General features: G+C 46.9%; 1 protein-coding gene and 1 long non-coding RNA gene across 3 annotated transcripts in view; one reads left to right on the top strand and one right to left on the bottom strand.

Moving 5' to 3' along the window:
* WWOX (WW domain containing oxidoreductase) overlaps positions 1-26,760 on the bottom strand; it is an 897,467-nt gene that overhangs the window by 355,801 nt on the left and 514,906 nt on the right. The gene's annotated exons all lie outside the window — the stretch shown is intronic.
* LOC140698191 (uncharacterized) lies at positions 1,947-26,583 on the top strand. The gene is made up of 2 exons (XR_012075803.1): positions 1,947-2,119; positions 25,200-26,583. It is a non-coding gene; the product is annotated as an uncharacterized lncRNA (long non-coding RNA).

Raw genomic sequence — 26,760 nt, 5'->3', positions numbered from 1 at the left:
GAAACCAGAACTAAAAGGCCATAGATTGTATGGTCCCATGATATTAAATACTCTACTGGGGTTTCTTTGGGAGGAAGATAAAAATGTTTTGGAATCAGATAGTGTTGACTGTTTGTAAGAAAGAACATGACATATACTATTATTTGTAAACTATGAGCTACACACTCATTTTCTCTGCAATGTAATGTAACTCTGTGTGTGTAAATGCATACGTGTGCACTTGGGTTTTTTTGCAGACAGCCTGTTGTGATACATTTACCAGCACACCACCAGCACACCGCAGGGCTGTGCGCTCCACAGCCAGCCCTCCTTGTGCCCCTAAAAACAGTCTTCACTGAGTCTACTTCCCACCAGCTACTGCCCAAAGAAACATTCAGAGCAAGGTGCTGAAAGCTGCTGAAACTTCTCAGCCGAGAACCGAGAACTCCTGCAGCCAAAGGTGGCACCTGCCCCTCAGAGGTGAGGCGGTGGGAAGACGGAGAATTGCTGTCGTCCTCACGCTCCTGCGCTGGCAACGCCGGGGAGCAAAAGACACTTCATCTTACTTTGCTTAATTCCAGACAGCCAGTCACACTTGGTTATTGTTTTTAGTTTTACATACTAGTATTGAATTATTTTGTATGGATGTTATTTCTCAATTAGTGTATTCCTTGGAGACAGCACAAGCCTCTACAATTTAGCTTCTCTTTGGCTGTAATCACTGCTGCCACGTGTACCGTCCAGGAGCTGATTTTATCTTCCTCCAGCTGCTCCGGTCCAGACTGATCCACAGGGCCCCCTCGCCCCGGACCAGCCGCAGAAGGGGAATGTGACTTACTCCATGCAGGGTCACCAGGCTGTGAGTGTGACCTCAGGCTTTTCAAGAGGCATTGGCTGGACAGTACGGAGAAGCATGGGCACCTCCAATCACGAATACCCTCGGGAGCCCTTGGGATTGAAGACGGGGGTCATTAAGCTCAAGGGTGGAGTGGATTTTGGAACCACTAACGGGCTGTGATGGAGATTTCAGGAGGCTTGCTTCCAGATGTCTCACCAGGCTCCCCGCCTCCTAAAGCCATTGTCCACGAGCAGATAAAGTTCTGGCAACACTGGCAACCACTGATCGGGTGCCTACAAATGCCAGGCTCTCTTCTGAGCACCACGGAGGTGTTATCAATGCTTTGAACATTCAATCTTCTTTATTTCCACTTTGGAGATGAGGACGCGGAGGCTCAGAGAGATGGACTAGTTTGCTTAAGCTCACATGCCCGGCTCCAGACTCTGTGCTCATACCTACTACCTCACAGCATCTCCAGACAGGTAAGAACTTTCTCACCAGCTTCCCGGGGGGCTCCTGGATGCAGAAAAGCCAGGTAGAGCCACAGATGGCTCATTCTTTACCTTTCAGCTCCGGCGAGGAGACAGGAGAGCTGCGGGCTCATTGGGCGCACAGAAGGACTCAGGGCTTGACGTGCCCCCCCCTTTATGTCTGTGAACTTGAGCTTACCCTCTCTGAGCCTCAGCGCCCCCATCTATAAAAGGGGGATTATAATATCTACCAGTTGTGAGTACTGTATGGTTGTGGCATTTGCATGCAACATGGGGAAAGCAATGTCCCCTGCCTGTACAGGACTATACTGAGGGTCTGATATGTTGTTGCAGGTGTAGAGCTATGAACCTTGCACGGTGCAAAGTAAGTGCCCTGTACACCCAGCCCACTGATAACATCATCACCACCTCCCTTACCTCCGCCATTATCACCATCGTTACCTCTGTTTAGAAGACAGTACTGATGTCTTTGTAAAAGATTCAGGGCACCTACAAATAGCAGCTCTCTTCTCTACCTCCCTAGGTCCCAGGGCTCCCAGTCTCATGCCCACTAACCTCACAATGGCCCATTCAAGCCCCTCCCAGCTCTCATTCGCAGACCCTTGCTTTGGTAAAGAGTGATCTCACTGTCTCCCGAAAGGAGCTCATACAAAGTGCAGCTGGGAGGTGGGGGCACCCCCCCCACCTCTGCTGTGGTGTGTCAGAATGCATCTCCTCCTCAAAGCCTGGCCCCCTGGCCCCTCTCCACCAGCCCAGGTCTGTCCCACTCACCACACCATGGCTTCTTGAACTGCACAGTTCTCCACACGCGGTGAGTAGAGCTCTGAAGAAGCCCGCTGGAATCTAAATGTCCAGTCAAGTACAGCCTAGCACCTGCTCCCCGCTACTGTGCAGCCATCATAAACGGTGGCCCATTTTGCACCCATTGTTAGACTTTTTGTTTTACTGAAGTATAGCTGATTCACAATGCTGTGTTAGTTTCTGCAGTATGGCACAGTGATTCAGGTATACATGTATATATTCTTTCTCATACTTTTCATTATAGCTTATTATAATATATTGACTATTGTTCCCTGGGCTATACAGTAAGACTTTGTTGTTTATCTGTTTTATATATATTAGAGTGTATCTGTTCATCCCGAACTCCTAATTTATCCCTCCTCCCCTGTTCCCTTTGGTAATCATATGTTTATTTTCTATGTCTGTGAGTCTCTTTCTGTTCTGGAAATGAGTTCGTTCGTGTCATTGTTTGAAATTCCACATATAAGTGATACCATAGGATATCTGTCTTTCTCTGACTTATTTCACTTAGTATGATCATCTCTAGGTCCATCCATGTTGTTGCAAATAGTATTATTTCATTCTTTTTTTTGACTGAGTAGTATTCCATTGTGTGTGTGTGTGTGCGCGCGCGCGTGCACACACACCACAACTTGTTTATCCAGTCATCTGTTGACAGACATTTAGGTTGCTTCTGTGTCTTGGCTCTTGTAAATAGTGCTGCTATGAACACTGGGGTGCATATACCTTTTTGAATTAGAGTTTTCTCCAGATATATGCCCAGGAGTAGTATTGCTAGATTATATGGTAAGTCTATTTTTAGTTTTTTAAGGATACTCCATACTGTCTTTCATAGTGGCTGCACCAAATTACATTTCCACCAACAGTGTAGGAAGGTTCCCTTTTCTCCACACCCTCTCCAGCATTTATTGTTTGTGGACTTTTTAATAATGGGCATTCTGACTGGTGTGAGGTAAGACCTCATTATACTTTTGATTTTCATTTTCCTGATAATTAGCAATGTTGAGCATCTTTTCACGTGGCCACCTGTATTATACAAGTTTTTTCCCACAAACTTAGTCATAGCAGGAATGTTCCACATTTCAGTGAAAGTAAGTCCGCTGTTGGTGCTATCCATGTTGAGTTTAACTGACACTTAAAATGTCTTCAAAAAGTTTATACAATGATTCAGTACTGTGACTTAATTCAGTGTTTGCAGAAAGGCCTGGAAATGGCCATCCAATAAATGATAAATTCTGTCTAAATAAGTCCAAAGATCCATTTTAAAATAGATAAGAAATAATAAGCTCTGAGAGAGATGAAATCTTTGGATCGTGGTTTAGTTGACAATGTTTTTCCCTTTCTGAGTGGAACATAAAATAACAGCACATCTTACAGTCAGCTGCATCTTATATTCATAAAAACCCTTATATTAAGCCTTTGTATTACTGTAAAAATGTCAAAAATACTTTAAAACTGCATATATAGTACGATGATGATCTTGGAAAATGCACAGCAACAACACAACAACAACAATAAAAAAACAGAGTGTAGAAAAGAAAGACTGGAAAGAAAGAAACCGAAGTGTTAATGGAGCTTGCTTCTGGGAGGTGGAGTAAAGATGGAATCTTCTTAAGCTGGTAGAGAGAAGGAAATGCATTAATAATTTTCGGTCCATCACTCTTGAATTCAATTATCCAGCAGTTTGGATGACTTTTCCTTCCCAACCTAGGAGAGTACTGAGACTCTCTGGAGTGCTGCGGAATACAAATGCTGGCAGCACTGCCCCAGGACAACAGTGGTGACCTCCAGGCTCTCCCCTAGTCCACGGGAAAGGGTAGCCCTACAGGGAGCAGCTGGAGGCTGTGGAAAAACAGTGCTCCAAGAAAAGAAGGGAAATGGAGAGGGAGCACCAAGCATCCACTGGAAAGCTCACATACCCTGAGCAAAGCCTGACTGCAGAGGCAGCGATCATGGGAAGAGAAATGAAAACAAGAAGCAAAATCTAATGGAGTAATTCAGACGGGGCACAGCGGCGTGAGGAGGGCATGAAGAGGAAGGACAGGGTGAAGGTGAAGGCTAGAAGGTCAGGAGAAGAAAATTAACAAATGGAGGTGACGATGTACATCTGCTACCAAAGGTACCAGCCCCAGCCATTTCTTTCCAAAAGAAAAAGACGAAGAGTTCACGATGGTCTGGAAGTGGTTGAGACAGCAGGCTTCAGAACCATATTCTTGAGCTCAGATCCTCTGCCTCAGTTTATACGTAAAATGAGAATAGAAACAGTGATCACTTTACGGTGTTGGTGTGAGGATTCAAAGCTATTACATCTAAAGAGCCATGAACAGAACAAAGCAAGTGCTCAGTGCATGTTATTACCCACTGGTATCTGACCATCACTGTCATTATTACCGTCATCACCACCATCACCAACATATTCATCATCATCGTCAAGATCATTGTCACATTCATCACACCATCACCATCACCATAATTATCATCGCCATCACTGACCAGCATCGCCACCACCATCACCACCATTATCATCATCTTCATCACCACTATTATTTTTATTCAGAAGATAACATTTATGTCTTTGTAAAATACTAAATAATGGCTTTTAGATAAAGGGGAAAAAGATAAATATGTTTTAAGTAGGTGCACACAAAAGCAGTAGTTTCTAACTCACAGCTTCTCAGAGGGCTATGTCATCTATACCTTGGTAACAGCAGGTGATAAAATAAAAGAACTTCTTAAAATGAATGTGGTCTCTGTCCTGGTGAGGTAGGGTTGAGAGGGTGGAGGAAGACTGACGGACCACTGCTGGTAGGAAGCAACGTAGGCTGTGTATCTCTGAGGTCTAAAACACAGCTCCCCTTTCCCGTCCTCACAAGTTTTGCAAAGCGAGATGCAGAATTTCCAAAATAATTCTGTTGATAGCCGAGTGCCCAGTTACTGGCAAACACTAAGGAAGTCCCAGACACGTGGGCTTTGGAACAAGCCATGGGTTCCAAAGCGCCTGATAAACACTTCAATTGTGGTGAACGTGTCATCCTTTCCCTGTTTTGATTTACCTCTCAGAAATGATAGCGTTTGTTTGGCTTTAGAATGCAGTCTGCTAGCTTGGGAAGTTCTGTTTTCAAGAAGGCTACAGCTGAAAAAGAACTGCCCAGAAGGGCAGGGAGTGTGGACAGTCATTGTGCCTGTCCCGTCCCCAGCCTGGCCCTGAGGTCATGCTCTCAGCCATCTGCACACTTCTGTCACTCCCTGAAGCCATGCTCCTAAGGCTGCCAGAAAGATCTTTTGAAAACTGTCCCTGGATCCTGTCACTCTGCTGTTTAAAACCCGACAGTGGCTTTCTTTATTTCTTTAGAATAAAATCCTCACTAGTATCTGCTGCTCTCTCCCATCCCACATTCCCTTGTGCCCACAAGGAGCCCAAGTGCTTTCCTGCTACAGGGCCTTTGCACTTCTGTTCACCTTGTCTGGAATGTTGCCTCTCAATCAACCCTTCCAATTGCAGCTCTGTTTCATTCCCTGGCTTTCAGCTCAAATATCACCTCCTTAAAGAGGTCCTCCCCGCCATTCCTTCTCCCCTCCATTTGCTACCAAAGCCAGTTTAATTCCATTATTGCATTCATCACAGTCTCTTTGTCTTGCATATGGACTTGTTTACTTGCGATTGTCTTCTTCCTTCTATGGGTCACCTTAAGGCAAGTTGTTTTGACTTGTTTGCTATATTATTCCAGCTACACTGTCTGCATAACATCCAAAGGACATATAGCTTAATGAATCAATCAGTGAATGAATGAGCCAAGAGATTCATGGATGAATGCATGTGGCCTTCAGCTTCTAGAGCCGAGGAAGACAAGTCCTTTTTGGTGCCCCCTATCCTGGCCACCAGTCTCCAGAGATGGTGTGAGAAGAATGTTGTGAGTGTCTCGTCTTGGCAGAGAAGAGACCCCAACAGACTTCACCAGCCAGAAGGGCTGGAGAGGAGGAGCCCCAGGTGAGGAGAGCACTGCCCCAGGCTGTAGGACCCCAGGAGCTGGACAGGGACTCGACGTTCCGGGAACACTGGTCACATCATTAGCTCATTTCTACGCCTGAGAAAAGGCACGTATGGCGCTCCTACTGGGTGGCGCCTGTCGCTGTGTTCCACAGATATTTACAACAAGGACACGTGATTAGACTTAAAAAGATGCAGCCTGCTGGCTTCTGGTTACTGCTTTGGAGCTTCAATCCAGAGCCTCTATTTTCAGCTAAAGCAGGAAGGGCAGAGCTGGAGGAAACCACGTTCTGCACCCGCCCGGTCCCCCAGGTCCTTCTCCCGCCCCTCCCCTTCCATGGGGCCACCGACGGCACAAAAGGATAACCTCAGTCTAGACCCCGCCTCTGCCACCAGCTGGCTGCACTGGACGGGGACAGCCCTCCACCCTGGCTGGGAGAACACGCTCCCCAATCAGCCCGAGCGTGAGCGATTCCCCGCTTCCATCGTCTACTAGCTACGTGAACAGGAGCTGTCTGCCCCCAGCCTCGGAGCTTTGGTTTCCTCATCCTTCAGACAAAGATAATCATACACTCCACTCAAAGACTTGTAAGGACGGAATGATCTATGTAAAGTGCTGAATGCAAGGCTTTGTACAGAGCAAGCAGCTAACATTAGTGGTCACAGCAGCACCCCTTTCTGGGCCTTAATATTTCATTTTCAGAAACGAGATGGGTTGGAGGCATACGGGTGTTGCCCAATGGGGCACATGGAGAAGAGATAATTTTAGGAGATACTGCAATCTCCATCAGTCCTGTCCAGGTATAATATCCCACCAGTAGACTGAGCTCATTGGTTTAATCCAGACCTGTCAATCCTCCAAAAGAGCCAGAGATGTGAAGTAAGATTCAGAATGAATCAAACAGATTGCCTGCCAAGGCAGGGGCCCTGTATCCCTGTCAAATGCCACCTTGTGGGGAACTGCACACTGCTGGGTAAACGTGGGTGTATTTTGGAAAAGCTGGGCCGGAATTAAGACGAGTTGCCGGAGGCTTACAAGCCAGGGAAGACGGCGCCCCTTCAACGAACAGGGCAGAGCTGGTGCAGGGCTCAGAAAATCAACACGCTCGGTCATATGGCTTCTCAAGAGAAATCTTCTTTTCAAGCAACCAGCAAACCTTGGATGAGTGAGTGACGTTCTCACTTTACATGTTCAGAAAACACAGCGTAGAAGTTGTTAAATAAAATGACTCTGAGACCACACCTTGAATTTCATACCTTGAATTTCTATTGCGTTGGTCTTCTGAGAAGCCTGGAACACTCACCCGAGTTGTGAAATGACTTGGCCCCAGCCTCACAGTCATCCTGAGACCAGGATCAGAGCATGAACATGTGACACCCTCGTCAACAACAGACGCATCAATCACACTGAGGTCCAGCGTTAGGGAAATGCCAGCGTATTTATTCATCTGTGGTCTTGCTGTGACCTAATTCCTTGCCGAGTGCTGAGCCAGTTACCTGAGACGTGGCTTCAGTCGGAGTTGGATGGATGGAGGCGGATCAGAGGCTGCCAATCATCAGAATATGGAAAGGAATCCCACCAAGAAGGCAGAGGGCCTAGGGGGCAAATCGACACAGGCTGCCTGGTGCAGCCTGGGAGTCAGGCAAACCTTGATTTAACTGTCACCTAAGCTGTGTGGCTTGGCGGGGAGAGTCACCGGTTTGAATCTCAGGCTTCCCATCTGCGGAATGGGCGGTAACAGCAATGATGAAGGTCAAATGTGACGGCATCTCTGGAAAGTGTTTGTCTAGTAACTGTTCCCTAAAAGGTGCTTAGTACAAAATGATGATGCTTCCCCTACAGGAGGTCCTTAGGGAGAGGCCAGCTTGCTGTGCTAGACTCTTGTGAAATTATGCTTGACGACTCTGGCAAAATTAGGTACTACTTTGTCCTGCTTTCTTAGCACCTCATCCTCGTCTCCATGGTAACAGTCATCAAGCACACACTCGGACTGTCTGTGTAAATGACGGGCTCCCAGTATGATCAGGAGCCCCTTTCGGGCAGGTATAGTGTCTTTCTATGTCTTTATTTTCATTGTCTCAAAGGTGCTGTCCAACATGACAACCACCAGCCACATGGGGCTATTTATGTTACTTAAATTAAAAATTCAATCCCTCGGTCACATTTGCCAGATTTCAAGTGTTCAGTAGCTGCATGTGGCTATGAGGATACAGAACATTTCCATCCTTGCAGAAAGTCCTGTTGGAAAGTGTCCACGCGGGAAGGCTAAGGGAAGTGGGGCGCAAGTGGGGTGCAGTACCATGGACCATGACTGGGGTTGAAACCCAGAAACCGTGATCCTTACAAGACACTCACTGAGTCTTCCCTAACCCCATCTTCATTCCCAGCATTCCTCATTTTCTTCAAATCTACCTTCAAACCTCATGTGAAATTTGAAAACACACACACACACACACAAACACACTCTGCATAAAAATGGGGTTTGGTGAGGTCAACATCCATGCTGACTCTGAATCTCTCCCATCTGCAAAGATGACAATTAGCGGAGCACGCACTCTTGGAGTTAAGGAGATAATATGATCAGATTTCCAAAGTATTATTCGTCAGGCACTGTTTGTGTGCCATCATATTTAATTCTCACAGTAAGTCCTGGGACTCCCATTTTACAGAGGAGAAAACTGAGGAACAGGAGGTGTGAGCTGCCACAGGTTACACGGTTAGCAAATATCAGAGCCTGGACTCAACCCAGGGAGACCTGGCCCCGGAAGCCAGGGTCTTGACTAATGGGCTTCCTGTCCACGGAGAGCCAAGCAGACCACGTGCACTGCTGGCACCCACCCCAATCGTCTCACACGCAGCCTGCTCCTACAGATGGCCCGGAGGAGGGGTGTTCAGAGTGCAGGGTCATTTCTTTGAAGTCACCAGTCCAAACTCTGCTTTTCCACTGCCCTCTTCACTTCCCATATCATGTCAGACTGGAAGCCGGATTAAGGTTTTCCAAATTAGCTGTCATGTTCTCCTAGGGGCCCAAGAGCATGTGTAGGACACAGCTGGGTCCTCCGGCAAAAAGTAAATGAGGAAAGGAATGAGTGTCCTCATGTGGTCCAGGGCTGAGGGCCGAGATGGCGACCCCCTGACCTCGACGCGGACGGACTCAGACTCCTCAAGGCTGCCATGAGACCATCCCCCAACGCCCAATAAGACCAGGACAAAGGGGGGTGCACGTCCAGTCACGGCTCAGTAGAAAGTACTGGACCAAATGCCAATGTTCCACTGACTGAAGGAAACGAAAGGCAGAGAGGAGGAGAAAAAAAACACCTGCTGCGGAAATGATGCTGGTGATTATTATAATAACGCCCTCATTCGATGGGCGCCTACTCCCGGTGTGAGTGCCGACGCTAAAGCCCGTGTCCTATCCATGAGGAAGAACGTCTCGTCCTCACTGGAGCAGGCCGGGAGGTAGGGGGGCTATCAGCCAGGCCCTCCGAGGTTGCAGAAGGTGCAAGTGATCTCAGGACTTGTGTATGTCCCTGACCCCGCCGGTGGGTGCCACAGTGACTTCTCTGTTTGAACAAGAGACGAGGAACGAGTCTGGGTATCTTAATTCTTGGAGTAGACAAGCCACAAAACAACACCACTTTGGGGCAAAAGTCAGGCCCAGGTTTACTCATCAAAAAGCTGCCAAAGAACTCCATGGCAGGGGGACAGGGGGACAACACCCTGAGACTCTCAAAAGCTTTGCTGTGAATAGTCAAAACACTCCTAAGTGGCAAACCCACGAAATGTTTTTGTTTTGTGCTGTTACCAGAGAGGGCGGAACACAGTTGTTGTATCTTTCAGTTTGCCGATCTGGCAGGAGAGAGACAAGGAGTCAGGGAGGCAAGAGGAGGAGATGTATTTTTAAAAGCAGACACCTCCAAAAATAGGACCGTATTTGATGGAGGGAGAGCATGTCCCTCCCTCTTCTCTGAAGCTGGGATGGCTCCTCCCGACGCAGGTGAGGGCTGGGATGCGGCAGTGTGGCTTATCCACCTTTCCAGCCCCACCTGCGCCTCCTCTCCCAGCAGGACCCTGATACCCTGAGGTTCCCTGGACGTGTCACATGTACTCAGGTTCCCTGAGCTGGTTCATATCCATGCCTCTTACTGGAAAGCCCTCTTCCTCCCTTCTCTAACTGGAAGAAAAATCCACTGATCTTTCTGGTGCCTGGGGAACATGGCCACCTCCGTGAAGTCTTCCCTAACACCCCATCAGAGCTGAAGGCAACGATCTCTCCCGTTCCGCTCCTAGACTCACTACAGCACGTGAGCTCAGCATCCGACTTAGTTGTAGACGAGTCTGTCTCCCTCTCAAGACCATGAGTGCTTACAGGCAAGGGTGACATTCAATTTATCTTTGTACTCTGCTGTGAACAGCTGCTGAATGAGGGAACAGACTTGTTGGAGACTCATGTGACAGGAAGCACGGTCTCTTGGGGGTACCACATAATCCAGAACAATGCACGTTCCAGGAACTGCATTTTTCTATGGCATGTGCATATGTGTGTGCGTCACATATGGTCTTTTAAGGAACTGGTCACAGAAGTTATAGGAGACATGGAAATATAGATTTCAATGCTTATCAGGACTCAGAACTCGTCGTGAATTAAGGTCCCCAGCCCTTCTTTTCAGAGAACCTGGAATGGCTTTTTTCAAGGGACAGGAAAAAGTAAAGGGAGATATGTGTGCAGACACCAACCCATCCATGGGCAGTTTTAAACACTTTGAAAGGATCTCATTTCAACCACAGGCTGTCAGAATCCCATTTTCAAATTCCGTTGAAGGCCTGGGTAAAATGTGTTCCATTCAAATTCCGGCTCGTCTGCCAGAGCGCATGCAGGAGGCGGACAAAGGTTGAATACAATCATTATTTTGCAGCCGAGTTCCCTGTTCATAATTCACATGCAAAATACGGGCTGATCCCAATTAGCTCAAACTTGTTTTTGCTTTTCTTTGTCGCCTGCTGCCCACCTTCCTGGGACTCCTCGCTTTGGGTTATTTGTTCAGACTTCAGCTCCAGACACACCACTGTGATTTCCTTTTTAATAAACACCATCCAGCGAGTAGCGGGAAACAAGGAGCGGCACCTGCACTCTATTGTAGCCCGACGTCCCACCCACGAACGCCGAGCTATGAATAAGTGAGAACCACCACCCGTCTAAAAATAGTAACAGCACTTTCCCATGAACACAGCATCACACAACTTCAGCTAATGTGAAGGACAAAGCACCCCGCTGCCCCCTTGTTTTAGAGGGGGTAGGGATGCGACTCGGAGCGACAGAGGTCAGCTGTCTGTCTGCAGCCACTGATGTCGTTGTCCTGGGCGGGGCCGTGGGACAGTTCATCCCATGCTTGGGAACAGCTGGACTTTCCTGGAATCTCCGGGATGGGTCATGTTAATTAGTTTCAGACCAGGAGCCAGAGGCAACAGTCGGAGAGGGAAAACATGAGGTGTGGCGTCGCACAGGTATATTCAGGCTCTGTCTTAAGCCTGTAACGCAGAACCACCGAGAGTGCCTGATATAGGTGCAGGCCCTGTGCTTGGTGCTTGGGACAAACGCTGGTGTCGAAGACCCCATCCTCAGGAGTTTACAATCCAGCCACTCCCTATCTGTGAGACCTAAAGCAAGTTACCTAATTTCACTGCACTTTGGTTTTATGAATGAAAAATGCTGCCTGCGGCAGCAGTAAACACAAGATGCTGCAGCCATCGAGCCATCCCATTTCAGCCACCAGGTGGTGAGCCCTGAGGGAACTCAGGGTGGAGACACGCGGGCTGCCCGCTGCCAAGCCCTCAGCCTCTGCAGCCACCACAGCGGTGCACCCAGAGGGGACTCAGGATGGGACAGAACAGGACACTGGCCCTAGAGGGCTAAGGTGCACATCAAAGGAATGATTCCAGTGAGCCCAGATATGTGCATCTTCCCATACAGAGAAAAGTGCTAAATTCCTTAACTTGAGATACCTGGTTTTCTTTAATTAACAGCAACCATTTGATGCTCTGACTACCTGGTTTTGTTGCAAAAAATCTTATATATCCTGGCTCCTCCCCTACCTCTTTGGAGCAGTCCCTCAGAGCTATCTCAGAGGCTGTCTCCCGGGCTTTTCTGAGGGAAGTCCTCAGAAAACTTGCCAAATAAAATATAACTCTCAACTTCTAGGCTGTGCATTTTTTCAGCCAACAGTTTTGCATCTGGGAAACGGGCTAAAAACATGCCTAAGTCCCACTGTTAAAAGCCTAGAATGAGCTGGTAGGAGCCATGGTGGTGATAATGGGCACCAACTTTTGTGGGGGGAGGCAAAATCTCCTCCAAAGCATTTATCACCTACAAAGAGGAAGACAGAGGATTCGGCCGACACTGTGCTGACTGAGCGCATCACCAGTGAAGGGACACATGCACACTATCAACCCCTGGATGAAATGCCCTGAGAGGGAGACAGCGTAACTTCTGAAATAATTCTTCCTCTTCTTTTTTTTAGATTTGTAAATCGTGGCAATATAAATAACACAATTTGCCATTTTAACCATTTTACAGTGCACAATTCAGTGACGGGGCAATCATTACCGCTATCTATTTCTAAAACTCTCTTATCACTCCAGAGTGAGTGGGAACCACTTTTGAACATGTATTTATGTTGTACACTGAGGTTCTTTGAACAGGTTTTGGTGGCAAATACTTTCATTCAGTCACTCAAGGCCAAGACCTTTCAAACCTCCTGGATTCCTCCCCTTCTCTCTGTTCCACTTCCAATCCATGAAAGAAGCTCCTCTCCAACGACAGCTGGCCTCTGACCCCCTCTCGCCACTGCCACTGCTACCTCACACCCAGGCCACCCTCATGCATCTCTGGTGTCCTGCTTCAGTCCTCACCACCCCCGCCCCTCACCGTCGACCCTCAGCCCAGCAGCCACGGGGATTCTTCCGAGGAGTAAGTCAGTCCATGATGCGTCTCTGCTGGAGTCTCTGCAGGAGGAGTCTGGTCTTTGAACATGCGTGCTCTGGCCCGATGCAGATGCTTAGGCACCATCTCACCTCTTCCTGCGGCTCCACTGTGCTGTAGCTGCTGCCCTGCTGCTCTGCAAACATGCCACGCCAGCTCTGACCTCAGGGCCTTTGCACCTGCCATGCTCTCCTTCTGGAATGCCTATTACTTCCTCAGATCCCTGCTCAAACATCACCTTCCTCGTACATCCTCTATAAAACGGCACAGCTAACATTCCTATCCTCCCCACTCTACTTATTTCCCTACTGCACTTATCAGCATCTGTACCAGCCTTCAACAGAAGCACCAAACCCAGCTATCACTGCTGGGCTTGAGATGGAGGACTGGTTCCCCCACCCCAGGACACCGTGTTGGGCATCTCCAGTAGAGGGCGCTGAAGGGACGCTGGAGGAGTCTCTTGTCTCTGAGATGGCACCTCCCTGTGGGCGGCTTACCTCATCCCCAGCCTCTCAGGGCAACTTCCCAGCACACCACCCCCACTGGCCAGTGACTCCCATGGTAGGGCACCTTCCACAGAGAGCCTTCCCTGCACGGGACCTCACCGAAAACTTTCTGTGCCATCCAATGGACCTCGGCCGGCTGACCCCAGTCCTGGGGTGAGGGGGCCCCTCCTCCTGATTTGTTCCTTCCTTGGGTGCTGCCTCAGCCCTCGGGGTAGTGGCTGCTCCCAAATCTGTATTCCCTTAGTGGCCGCCAATCTGGTGATGTCGTTAATACATATTTACCTTAAACTTTCCCTGTTTAAATCACTGGGTAGTTTCTGTCTCCTGATCTAGTCCGGGTTGGTACAGTCTCAGGATGCGAGTGAGTATGGGCCTTCAGCTGACTTTTACTACTTTACCAAAGACTCTGTTTATGTTTACTTCCTTGTTCACTACTATGTGTCTGGTGTGCGGATAAATCTTGGTAGGTGACTGGGTGAGAAGGAAGAAGAGAAGAAAGAAGGAGAAAAGGAAGTGGGGGGAGGACTGTGACCCCCAACTCCACACGGCATCACAGTCTGTGACAGCTTCCCCGAACACACAGGAAACGCTCATGGAGGACTCATCCATCACCTCCAAGAAGCCCTTCCACGACTTCCTCTTAACCCTTCCACTCACTATTTGCAATACTGAAAAATCTCACTGTTTGCCAGAGCCTAGAGTCTGAGCCTGCCCTGTGACTCTTTAAGAAAAATAACAACAACATAAGAAAAGGCAGAAAGAGGAAAGAAAGCCTCTTTGGACCAAATGTGGAACTTCTGGTGCTTGTTTTCATTCTTATGACGAAAGTAGGATGGAAACATAAGACAAGGCACTATAAACCTTCTAGAAGAAAACACAGGCAAAATATTCTCTGACATAAACAGTAGCAATGTTCTCTAGGGCAGTCTATCAAGGCGATAGAAATAAAAACAAAAATAAACAAATGAGACTTAATTAAACCATAAGCTTTAGAACAGCAGATGAAACTATAAGCAAAATGAAAAGACAACCTACAGAATGGGGGAAAATCTTTGCAAACGATGGGACTGTCAAGGGCTTAATTTCCAGAATACACAAATAGCTCATACAACTCAGTAACAAAAAAACAAGCAGCCCAATCCAAAACTGGGCAGAAGACCTAAACAAACATGTCTGCAACGAAAACATACAAACAGCCGATAGGCACATGAAAAAATGCTCAATATTGCTAACTATCAGAGACATGCAAATCAAAACTACAATGAGGTGTCACCTCACACTGTTCAGAATGGTCATCATTAAAATGTCCACAAACAATAAATGCTGGAGAGGCTGTGGAGAAAAGGGAACCCTCCTACACGGCTGGTGGGAATGTAAATCAGTGCAGCCACTAGGGAAAACAGCATGGAGATTCCTTAAAAAACTAAAAACAGGCTTACATTATGATCCAGCAATCCCACTCCTAGGCATATACCTAGAGAAAACTCTAATTCATAAAGATACATGCACCCTTATGTCACAGCAGCACTATTTACAGTAGCCAAGACATGGAAGCAATCTAAATATCCATCAACAGCTGACTGGATAAAGAAGAAGTATGTATGTGTACATATATGTACACACATAAAATATACATATATATAAAATGGAATACTACTCAGCCATAAAAAAGAATAACATAATGCCATGTGCGGCAACATGCATGGACCTGGAGATTGTCATACTAACTGAAGTAAGACAGAAAGAGAAAGAAAAACATCATATACCATTTAGGTGTGGAATCGTAAAAAATGACACAAATGAACTTATTTACAAAACAGAAACAGACTCATAGACATTGAAAACAAACTTATGGCTTCCAGGGAGAAAACAGGGGATGGAGGGATAAATTGGGAGTTCAGGATTTGCAGATACAACTATATAAAAAACAGATAAACAACAAGATCCTATTGTGTAGCCCAGGGAACTATATTCAATATCTTGTAATAGCCTACAATGAAAAAGAATATGAAAAGGAATATATATATATATATCTGAATCACTATGCTGTACAGCAGAAATTAACACAACGTTGTAAACTGACTATACCTCAATTAAAGAAAAAATTGAATGGAAACAAGTTCACTCTCACACCACCAGCACTGCTACAATTTCCTGTCTGTGGACTGTCATAGCGGGTCATGGAATTCTTTCTCTTTGGTTAGAAAGCCTGTCTGGGTCAGCACCTAATTCTGGTGTGAATACTCATTTTCCCATTCTACAGAAGGACCTACCAGGAAGCTGTGAAATGAGCATTTCACAAAAGCATAAAATGCGCCCGATAATTAAACTGCTCAGCAATTAGTGTGATGAACTGCACACCAATCTACTGAGTTAATTTCATAACCTCAGAAAATTATAAAGAAAAACTATTTGGAGATTAGAAAGCTCTAAAGGATTTTGTTTTTCTTTCTGACTCATCTGTCATGTTTTTGGTTTGCTTACAATTTCATTCTCCTTCAACTGTTTCTATCCTATGACCCAGTGGCTTCAGAATCATACTGCCCATACTTGTCTGCCTAAAAAATAAACCAAAAAAGCAAGCTACAAAATCCCAAAGCCAAGAATTACAATTACCTAGTAAAACACATAAGAATATAAAACAGCTAATGAAAAAGCACAAGGGTATTTAATACCAACCCCCCTGATGTAAATAACAAACATCCATTTCAATTACTGTTTTCTTCTTACTTCAAATTCTAAACAGTACTAGAGGAAATGAGCATAGTAGAAACTCGCTATGCTAGAATGTAGCAAAAATAAAAAGGTGTCAAGATGGACATCACTTTCTCCAAAGGAGACAGACAAACGGTCAGTAAGCACGTGAAAAGATGCTCAACGTCATTAGTCAGCACTGAAATGCAAAACAGAATCCCAATTATCACTTCACTTCAAATCCACTAGGATGGCTATTATTACACAGCAAACAAACAAAAACAGAAAGTAACAAGTGTTGGTGAGGACGTGGACAGTACACAGCTGCTGGGAATGTAAAATGGTACAACGGCTGTGGAAAACAGCTTGGCAGTTTCCCAAAAAGTTAAATCTACAACTACCATATGACCTAGCAATTTCACTGTATATCCAGAAGAACTGAAATTAGAGACTCAAACAGATACTAGTACACTAATGCTAACAGCCACATTATTCGGTTAGTCGCCGAAAGGTGGAGGTAATCCGAGCATCCACCAAAAGGAGAATAGATGAACAAAATGTGGTCTATACGCACAGTGGAATATTACTCAGCCATAAAAAGGAATGCAGTTTGGATATATGCTACAATAGCCATAGACCCTGAAAACCTTGTAGTGGGTGAGGTAGAACACAAAGGACAGATACTGTGTGACTCCCCTTACATGACATACCTAGAAGAGGCCAAGTCACAGAAGCATCACGTAGAACAGGTGTTACCAGGGGCTGTGGGGAAGAGTTACTGCTGAATGAGTACAGAGTTATTTGGGGTGATGAAAATGCTTTTACTTATAGTTAGTAGTTACACAAAACTGTGAGTGCAGTTAATGCCACCAATTCACACACTTACAAGTGGTTAAAATGATGCATATTATATTATGTATATTATATGACAATTAAGAAAACTGAATCCCACACACATGAGCACCAGACTCCACGTACTGCCTCACAGGAGACTTTGCCAGGCCCTTGTTCTGGGTCTGTTCACTCCCATTTTCCAAACAGCTCTAACAAACCTGATTAACTGGATTCCTCCTCCGAGAGTCTGGAGACAGCTCACTCATGAGGCCTCTGCCTATTTTCATAAGGACACAAATATCGGAGAGGGATGAAGATGGGCAGGGCTTTCTGCCAGTCCTGGGTGATTCAAATTTCCTTGATGGAATCCTCCTTAGGACAGCCTGAGAAAGAGCCTTTTAAGAGTAGCTTGGAAAGAGCCGAGGGCAAGGTCTGCCTCATCTCCTGCACCCGGCACGTGGAGCCCCCCTAGGGAGCGCCCAGCCCATAAACTGTCAGGAGACATGTGTGTGCGCACACGTGTGACCTCTGAGCCACACAGGGTATCCATATGGAAGAGCTTGGGATGACAAGGACTGGAAAGGTGAAGGTCTGATCGACACCAACAAAATCGCCTCTGGTGACCAGCAAAGACAGCTCCGCGCAGGACAGGAAGAGGAGAGAGCAGAAAGACCAGCAGGACCAACGGGGGAGGCACATCAGGCAGGAGAGACCGCCACAGCTGCGTCAGCGAAGCCCCAGCACCACGGCCACCCCTCTGGCAGCCTGTGCAGGTACATTCCGGGGGGCTGCGGGGGCCAGAGCGTGCTCCAGCACAACACAGTGTCCTGCCCGGGACGGGCAGCTGAGCATCCCCCAGAAGCCTGCTAGAGGTGCAAATTCATGGCCCCTTCTGAATCAGAATCTCTGAGCACAGGGCCCAAGAATCAGTGTTTTGTGATCTCTCCAGGCGCTTCTTATGCCTGCTAAGATGCTCTTAGGGTTGCACTCTTTTTTTTCCCCCTAAGTTTAGATTTATTTATTTTTAAAATGTTTAAAAATTGAAGTAGAGTCAGTTTAGTGCTGTGTTAGTTTCTGGTGTACAGCAAAGCCTCTGGTGTTTGTATTCTTTATCATAGGCTATTACAAGGTATTGAACATAGCTCTCTGTGCCGCACAGCAGAACCTTGCTGTTTACCTATTGAACATACAGTAGTTAGTACCTGCGGATCCCGAACTCCCAATTTATCCCTCAGGGTTGCATTCCTGAGGAAACCCAAGCCCTCATTCCAAGAGTTTCCTAAATGCCTCTGAGAGGCTCCCTGCAAATGGTCCTCCCAGCCTAGTTCAGGCTGCAGGGCGCCTGACCAGAGGGCTCGCTTCCCAGCTGCTCTGACCAGAGGGCTCACTTCCCAGCTGCTCTTTGGAACCATCAGGACGCCATGTGCCTTCGCTCTGCTGACCTTTCCACGCAGACTTCCACCTCTCCAGCTGGATTCCCGCAGGGATGGGTTCTTGGTTCGAGTCATAGTCCTGTCACCCTTTCACTTCATCAGGATGCCCGGCCACCCCTCACTCCTTACAAGCCACTGGCACCCAAGTCAGGTAACGCTCTACCTCCATGTAATTTCTCCATCACTCCCTGTGGCTCCACCATCCCCGGGCAGGGCTGGCATAGTGGGATGGCTTCTCCTACAGAGGTGATTATTTTTGCCTCTGGTTTCTCTTTGTCAGTCCCTCCTTGGCCACAATGAAGATGAACACCCTCCTTTGCTGTGATCCAGCCCTTACTAGATCTAGATCTCGGTGAGCAGATATCTATGTCTGGGAGGCACAACTTGCAAAAGTTTGCTTTCGTGAAGGTGAATTCTTTAAGAACTCTGCCAGAGGCAGCCCAATACACCTTTATGTGAACAACAGTGGTGAGAGATGAGATCTCCGTGCAGTGTTTACCATGCTCTCGATGTTATGCTGAGCACCCCGCAGACACCACCTCACTGAATCCTCACAAGCTCAGGGGGGAGGTACTAGTCTTGCACCCATTTTGCAGATGAGGAAGTTGGGACTTAAACAGACTCAAGCAACTTGTCCAAGGTTATCAGAGGTAACGTAGGGGAGCCAGGAATCCAAAGTGGCAGCATGGCTCTTGAACCCACCCCTTTACACTGCACACATGATGAGGTAAACGGATGAGGAAGGAAGGAACATCACCAGAAGAGGATGCAATTTCTGGAGAAGCAGGTAATTGGCTGGGACAGAAACAGCTGTGATCCTCCAAACCCACTCCCAGGAGAGACATCTCCCCAGAACAACCAATTCCCCTCCTTCAACAGAATAGGAATGTCTGCCAAGTGGGGCTGGAGGAGTGGGCATCTTGGGTCAGGCCCCCTGAGTAATCAGGACTTGCCAAGTTTGGATATGCTGACTGAAAGGCCATGCTGGCTGGGGAAGGGGGCGGCCCCTCCCCCAAGGAAACAGCTCTTTCTGGCAGGAACGTGGCGCTGTTTAATGACACCCGGCTACATTTCGAAACAAGCTAGGGCCGGAAGACTGAAAACAATATGGCACCCCCTAAACTGCTGACAGCGGGAGGAACGTGGTGACTTTTCAGCAAAGACGGTGAACTGATTTTCATCCTGGAGCACCAGCTGATCCTACTCAGGCTGCCACTTCTGGATCACTGTGAGCAAATATTTCACGTACCCCGTGCAGCTGGTGCCACTCCAAGCACGATCTGGGCAGAGGCCCAAACATACATCCCAGCCCACAATGGACAGAAGGCAGCGGGAGAGAAGGGCTTCTCTGACTCAACGGTGGTAAAGGAAACAGACACAAGTCTTGGGGCACCGGGGTCTGAACAATCCCATACAAACACACCATTTTGCAGGACAGTTAGAAAGAGGAGGGACAGCTTCACTGTGCTCACAAACAAGATTTTCAGATATCTTAACTGAGTATTAGAGAAATTAATCAAAGTCAGATGGGTTTAGAAAATAACCGAAAGGACTGAGACAAAATGTATGAGAGCCAAACGACAACTTTGTTGAGCAAACACTGTAGTAAGTACCAACCATATGCAGGTCGCTGTGCTAGAAGCTGGGAATTCAGTGGTTACCAGGACAGGCTTGGCTTCACAGGCTATAATCAAACAGTGAAAAATACCTTGGGAGTCAGAGAAGCTGGAGTTGAGAGATTTGCAACAGAGACTTCTTGTATCCTATGTAAAAGGGGAAGTTCATGTCTGTCTCCCCATCTAGATGATTGGATGCCTCTTTGGGCTACAAACTCCTTGAGATCAGAAGCTGTCCCTAGGCCACCGCCTGGTGCAGAGCAGGCATTCAGTGAGTGCTGGCTGGGTGCTGAAAACAGATGAGTAAATGCTGCAATAAACATGTGAGGGTCAAAGAAGAAATCACTTGGGACATATTTTGAATGATTGAGAATGAAAGTACAATACACCAAAATTGGTGGGATGCAGCTAAAGAGGTACTTAGAGGGAAATGAGTAGCTTTGTAGTAAACATGGATGAAGTCAGACGACCAGTGGTTTTCTGGTCCTTGATTGTGAGGCCTCCAGGTGTAGGAACTGTTTTTGTAAATTGACCTTCATACCCTCTGGGCTTGGAATAGTGCTTGGCACACAGCAGGTGTTTGAGAAATACCCCTTTATGCAATGAAAATATTCCAGTGTGTTTCCCAGATGTCACACTCAGTTGTGCTCCTGTATTTGGAAAGCTTTTGCTCATCTGGTCCCCTCTGCTGCAAACACCTTCCACGCCTTCTGTTGTTATTGTTCTTTGTTGCATACTCAGTCTTCAATAATAACTAACATTTCTTAAGTTGAGTGTCAGCCACTGTGTTGGGTCCCTCATAAGCATCATCTCACTTGATCTGCACAATAAGCAGGTACTACTATGACTTCCCCTAAAACCATAATAGTACTCCCGTGTAGATATAGAAATGTTATGCAGATATAGAAACTGATACAGAAACTAAGGCTCAGAGAGGTTAACTAACTTGACCCACATCACACAGCTGGGGAGTAGCAGAACCAGGACTTGAAACCAGACAATGAGAATCCAGAGCTGCTGTTCTCAACCACAGTCAGTGACTGCCTCCCACTCAGGACAGGAATAAGCACAACAGATAGTCCTCCTGGTAAACTGCCCCTCCTCGGTGTTCTCCGAACGCCCTGTGACTCCTGTTATTACTACGCCGCCATTCCCACAGGGTTGGTGGTCTGCTGCCCGAGGCTGAGTTTCCCATGACAGGGGCTGGGTCTCACTGCCTCTGCCGCCTCACCAGAGGCTCAGTGCACAGGAAACGCTCAAAGACTGTATACTCAGCTCAGCTGGAGGTGGGGGGAAGGTGAATAGCTCTTCTTAAATTACAATGTGCTCACAAGTCATCCGGGAGATTTTATGAAAATGCAGATTCTGACTCAGCTGGCTTGGGGTAGGCCTGAGGTTATGCATTTCCAACAAACTCCCCCGGGACACTGATGCTGGTGGATATCAGGTTTGGAACAGGGAGGGGTGAGGCAAAAGGGCAGGGTCCAGTGACAGAGCTGCCTTTGGCTCTTAGATGAAAAAGGCTCCTGCCTCTGTGATTCTAGGCAAACCAATTCACTGCTTTTGGCCTCAGTATCCTGATCTATCAAATGGGAACAACTGAACCCACCCTACAATTATTGCGGAGATTAAACCAGATAACTTGGAAGAAAAGGCCAACACCAATTTGACACCAAATCGGAGTAATACTTCCTCAATCTGAGAAATTTTCTTGATGTTAATTTCTGGAGACTGAAATCTTTCCTGGATTGTCTTTCGCCTGCCATCCATCACATACACACACGCAGAAATACATCAGGAATGACTTCGTTTTAAGTTAGCCTACCTTGGGCTGGCTTTATTGCATGATTTCCCTCCTGAACTTGTTGATAATGATCTTTCTCCTCCTACCAAGGGAGTTCATAACTAAATCCAGTAAGGAATGTGGGATTTTGAAGATGACCTGGAAGCACCAACAAACAAAATTTCCAAAACCCAAGGAGGCAATCAGCATTTCTTGTCAGACCCGTTTACAAGGGTGACCCAGATGTCACAAGGAACTCAAGGGTGTCGGCTGTTCCAAGCAAACCACTCTCGCCTAGATTGGTGAGAGTCCTGAGGTCAGGAGCTGTGAGCCCACCACAAACCACAGAGAAACTCTGGGGGTAGCTGAGTGGAGAAAGGAAAACAACAGACCAACCACAGATCTAACAACGCAAATTTCTCCCGGGTGACCGGAGGCATGTGTGCTGGTCTGGGAGCCGAGAGGGCAACAGACAAGTAAATAAAACAGAATGAAAAATCTAAATGCTGAAGAGTTCTCATTGCGTCTTTTAAACTAGTGGGGAAACGGACCAAGAAAATCCAAATAGATAAATAAAGACAAGCAGACAAGTGGATCCAACTTTCTGAAGCCTGTTCTTTCTGACCTGTTTGGCTCATGGCCCACTACAAACCCAAGTCCGGGAAAGACAAGCCTGAGAACTCCTTGGTGACAATGTGATAAAGATAGTTGAAACTTTTTTGGAACAGAAAAGAAAATGTCATAATTGTGATGAGAACAGAAGGAGGAAGCACCGCCTGCTATCGTCAGCCTAACATGCTTTCCACATGTGCGAGATACCACACCTCCAGGGGTCGCACATCCAACACAGGCCAAGTACATCCCCTGGACCTGGGAGTTTGCAACTAAAGGGTGTCAGATCTTGATTGCAGGATCCTGACTCTTGGCCAAAGCCCAGGACAGGTATCTGTTCTTGGAGGGGAGATGCAGACCCAAAGCCCCCAGGTGGGTGTGAGCATCCCCTCCTGACTGTGAAACTGGAAAGAGTGTATAAAGCTGAATGATGCCCCCGCCAAAGGTGCCCCCGTCCTAATCCCCAGAACCAATGAATATGATGCATGCATAGCAAAAAGGACTTTGTGTATGTGATAAAGTGAACAATCTTGAAGTACTGAGGTGATCCTGAATTACTCAGGTGTGCCAATGCCATCTCAAGGGTCTATAAGGGGGTCTTAGAGGGTCAGAGATGGAGATGTGAAGACAGAAGCAGAGACTGGAGGGATGTGGCCATGGGCCAAGAAATGCCAGCTGCATTTACAGCCTGGAAGATGGCAAGAAACAGATTCTCCCCTAAAGCCTGCGGAAGGAACCGCTCTTGCCGATGTCTTGATTTTCGCTCCGTCAGACTCGTATCAGACCTGTGAACCCCAGAACTGTTGGAGAATCAGTGTGTGTTGTTTTAAACCACTTAAGCTGGTAGGAATTTGTCAGAGCAGCCACAGGGAACAGACGAGGGTCACGTTTCAGCTCTGCCTGTTCAAATGGTGAGTGCTGACTGTGGTTGTGTGGCTTAACTTCCCTGGGATTCATCTCCTCGTCCACAGAATGGGGACTGTGTGGGGGGTTAAGTGCAGAGACTCAGTGACGACCTAGGTTAGTGTCTCACACATCAGCAGGCTCCGCCCGTAGCTCCAGGTAGGCGCGGTGTGTGAGACACTAGACAATCTAACTTTCATTGGCTTCGTTTTTACCAGGAGGGGCTCTACCCTTAATGACAGAGAAGAAGGAAGGAACAGAGAGGGATAAGCATGGAAAAAGGGATCCTGCCCATTAGGAACACAGCGGAATATGATCTGTGCCCTGCCTGGCTCTTTAGAGACAGTCAATGCACACTAAGGAGTTCATTTCTCGATGAGCTTGGCACCGCTTAATTTCCCTACCATGCCCTCCTTCAAAAGACCTTGGCATTTACATGAAAAGGGTTCCCAGTTGATTAACCCGTTCTAACACTTCTTCATGTATCTTCCCTTAATCAGCACTAAGCATCACGAGGTCCTCACTTAAGAAAGTACTCAGATCACCCAGGCACCTGCTGCTGGCAGCAATATACAACTTGGAAGGTCTTAAATCAAAAGCAGGAAAGCAGTGACCGATGTAAACAGGAGGACTTGTCCTAACTTCCAGCTAGAGGCAACAGGAACTGGGGACTCAACACCCCTAAAGTGGGGCCCCGGCTTTTGTTTGCGGAGGTTTTTATTCCTTTTTTGAAAGAGAAGACTCAGGTCTGGAAAGAACATTTTTTCCCCCAAAACTTGAACACAGAATCTTCAGAAAATTAGTAATGTACTTACAGCCACTTAGATACATCTTCTTTATACCAAGAGCCAATGTCGTCTATACATCATCACCCTGACTCTCACAACAACCTGATGAATATACAGTATCCTTTTCATTTACCAGTGGGCTCAGAGAGGGCCATCAATTTATTCAGAATCCACAGTCAGGAGAAGAGACAGAGTGTGAACCTAAGACAGAGCTCCTAATCGTCAGGCTCCAGAACAGGGGAGGGGAAGCGAAGAAGACGGCGCCCATGGTTGAGGGTACCCACCCACATCTGCGGAGATGAAGCTTAGAAGGGCGCTGACGAGGCTGGATCCACCCAGAGCAAAGGATCCCAGAGGGAGTAAGGCAGAAGCTCCAGTGTCTTTATGGTCTGGCCTCAGAAGTCACATACTCCGACTTCTGTAATATCCTACCAGTTACAGGTCAGCACTATTCAACATGGGCAAAGGCCACCAAGAACTGATAATTACTGGGGTCTACATTTCTCAGCTTGTATTAGATTCCTGGCCCAGCTACCTTAAATCTAGATACTGTACTTGCTGAACTGTAATTTAATGCAAGAATGAATCAACAAACAGGGTGAAATTGAAGGGTGTTATAAATTCTACAATTTACCCCACCAGTACAGAGAGCCAGTAACTAACACAACTCTCATGGGAATATTAAAGCACTCTCAGGACACTAAACATAATCCCTTCCCCCAACTTTTCTCCTGGGTTTGACAGTCTGTTTTGGCTAAAGTCCATCTCGTAACAGTCGAAGGTAAACTACTGCCTAACTAATCCTTTTTTCAGAATTCCAGGCTGAGTAAACTTCAGAGCTTCCTGAAAAATGTCTAAGAGCCCTGTGGAGTTCTGTCCTTTCTCAGCTGCCTTCACTCTGCCTCCTAAAGCTGTTCATTTAACTGATTTTTCACTTTGTTCCAAATCCACAGGAAATAAACTGAGTCTTAAAAGTGAACAGGACTGTCTGCAAACATGACATCTGCTTTGCCCCTTTGAGTGACGGGGCCGATTGGAGGGGAAGAAAAAGTGCTCAGTGTCTGCATTTCTCAAGATTCAAGTGCCCTGTGATCCTCGCACCTGTTTGGTGTTTCCTCTCCCGCCATCTTCCACCGATCCTCCCTTCCTCAAACAGAAGGCTGAAGACGGAATGAGTTGCAGACGTTTCATACACAGGAGCTCATGAGTGAAGACTTCTCTTCTCAGGAGGAATTTGTCATACAGTTTAAAAGCTACCATTTCTTTCAGAACCACAATATGCCAGAAAACTGTTACTCTTGGCATTTATTTTTCTCATCAGTGAGTCCTGAGAACAACCCCTTGATGTTGGAATAATTATTAATATGCCCGGTATACAAAGGAGGAAAGACTCGGGGAGGTAACCTGAGGTCCCGAGGCTATTAAATAGTGGAAGTGGGACTGGAACCAGGTATGTTTTGGCAACTGTTCACACGTCCTTGATCAGAGATGACACGGAACATATTGAACAGACAGTGCTGACCAGTATGAAAGGACACTGGCCATGTCCCTGGAGCAGGATCCTAGAGGTTCCACTCCCCAACAAAGCTGGCATGACTCCTGCAGATGACAAGTCACCCAGGAGTCCTGGTGGTGTGTGGGCACCTGCGGGGCTTGGGGCAGGACCGTTCATGAAATAGTGTGGAAGCATTTGATATTCTAACACCAGTATGTCCACCTTGGTAGGTACCAGCTGAAGAATCCCCCTGCCCTATTCACATCATCATGCAGCCTTAAAATGACCAACATCACAAAAGGTCAATCATCCAGTATAAAAGGACAGGGTTCAAAGGAACAGGGAAAAGTCCTGCTTTACCCAAATCTGGGGTCATGGGCCACCAGCTGCGTTCTTTATCACCTCCAGTAAATGTCTTCTAATTCCTGGGATTAAGTCCTCCAAGATAAGTTCTCCTTTTTGCTTGTGCAATCTTTGACAGTATAAATGGTGAGCTTTTTCTGGGAAGCACCCCTCCCCGGACACAGCAATATCACTCCAACAGACAAGGGGCACTGCAGGACACAGACGTTACTCCCCATCGGCTGAAAAGCACAGCCCTGGGTTGTGACCATTCAGCTCTACAAGAAAGGGCCTCAGAGGTCTTCTCACCCACACTGCCAAACTCAAGGGTCCTGGTCAGGAGACACAAAATCTCTTTTCTCTTATTTCAAAAAGCATAACCAAAACAATGCATTTATTTGTGTCAAGGCTGTGCTCGCTCATTAAAATGCCCAGTTTCCATGCTTCTGGATATAATTTAAATATTCATAAATGAAATAAATCAGAGAGAGAAAAACAAATACTGTATGGTGTTACTTATATGTGAAATCTTAAAAAAAAAATCAAATTCATAGGAACAGAGAATAGGATGGTGGTTGCCAGGGCCTGAGGGATGAGGGAAATATGGAGATGTCGGTCAAAGGGTACAAACTTTCAGTTATAAAAGAAATAAATTTTGAAGAGTTAAAGGACAACAT

Source organism: Vicugna pacos, chromosome 9 (genome assembly GCF_048564905.1).
Source record: "Vicugna pacos chromosome 9, VicPac4, whole genome shotgun sequence".
Lineage (NCBI taxonomy): Eukaryota > Metazoa > Chordata > Mammalia > Artiodactyla > Camelidae > Vicugna > Vicugna pacos.
This window is presented reverse-complemented; position numbering and strand designations above follow the sequence as displayed.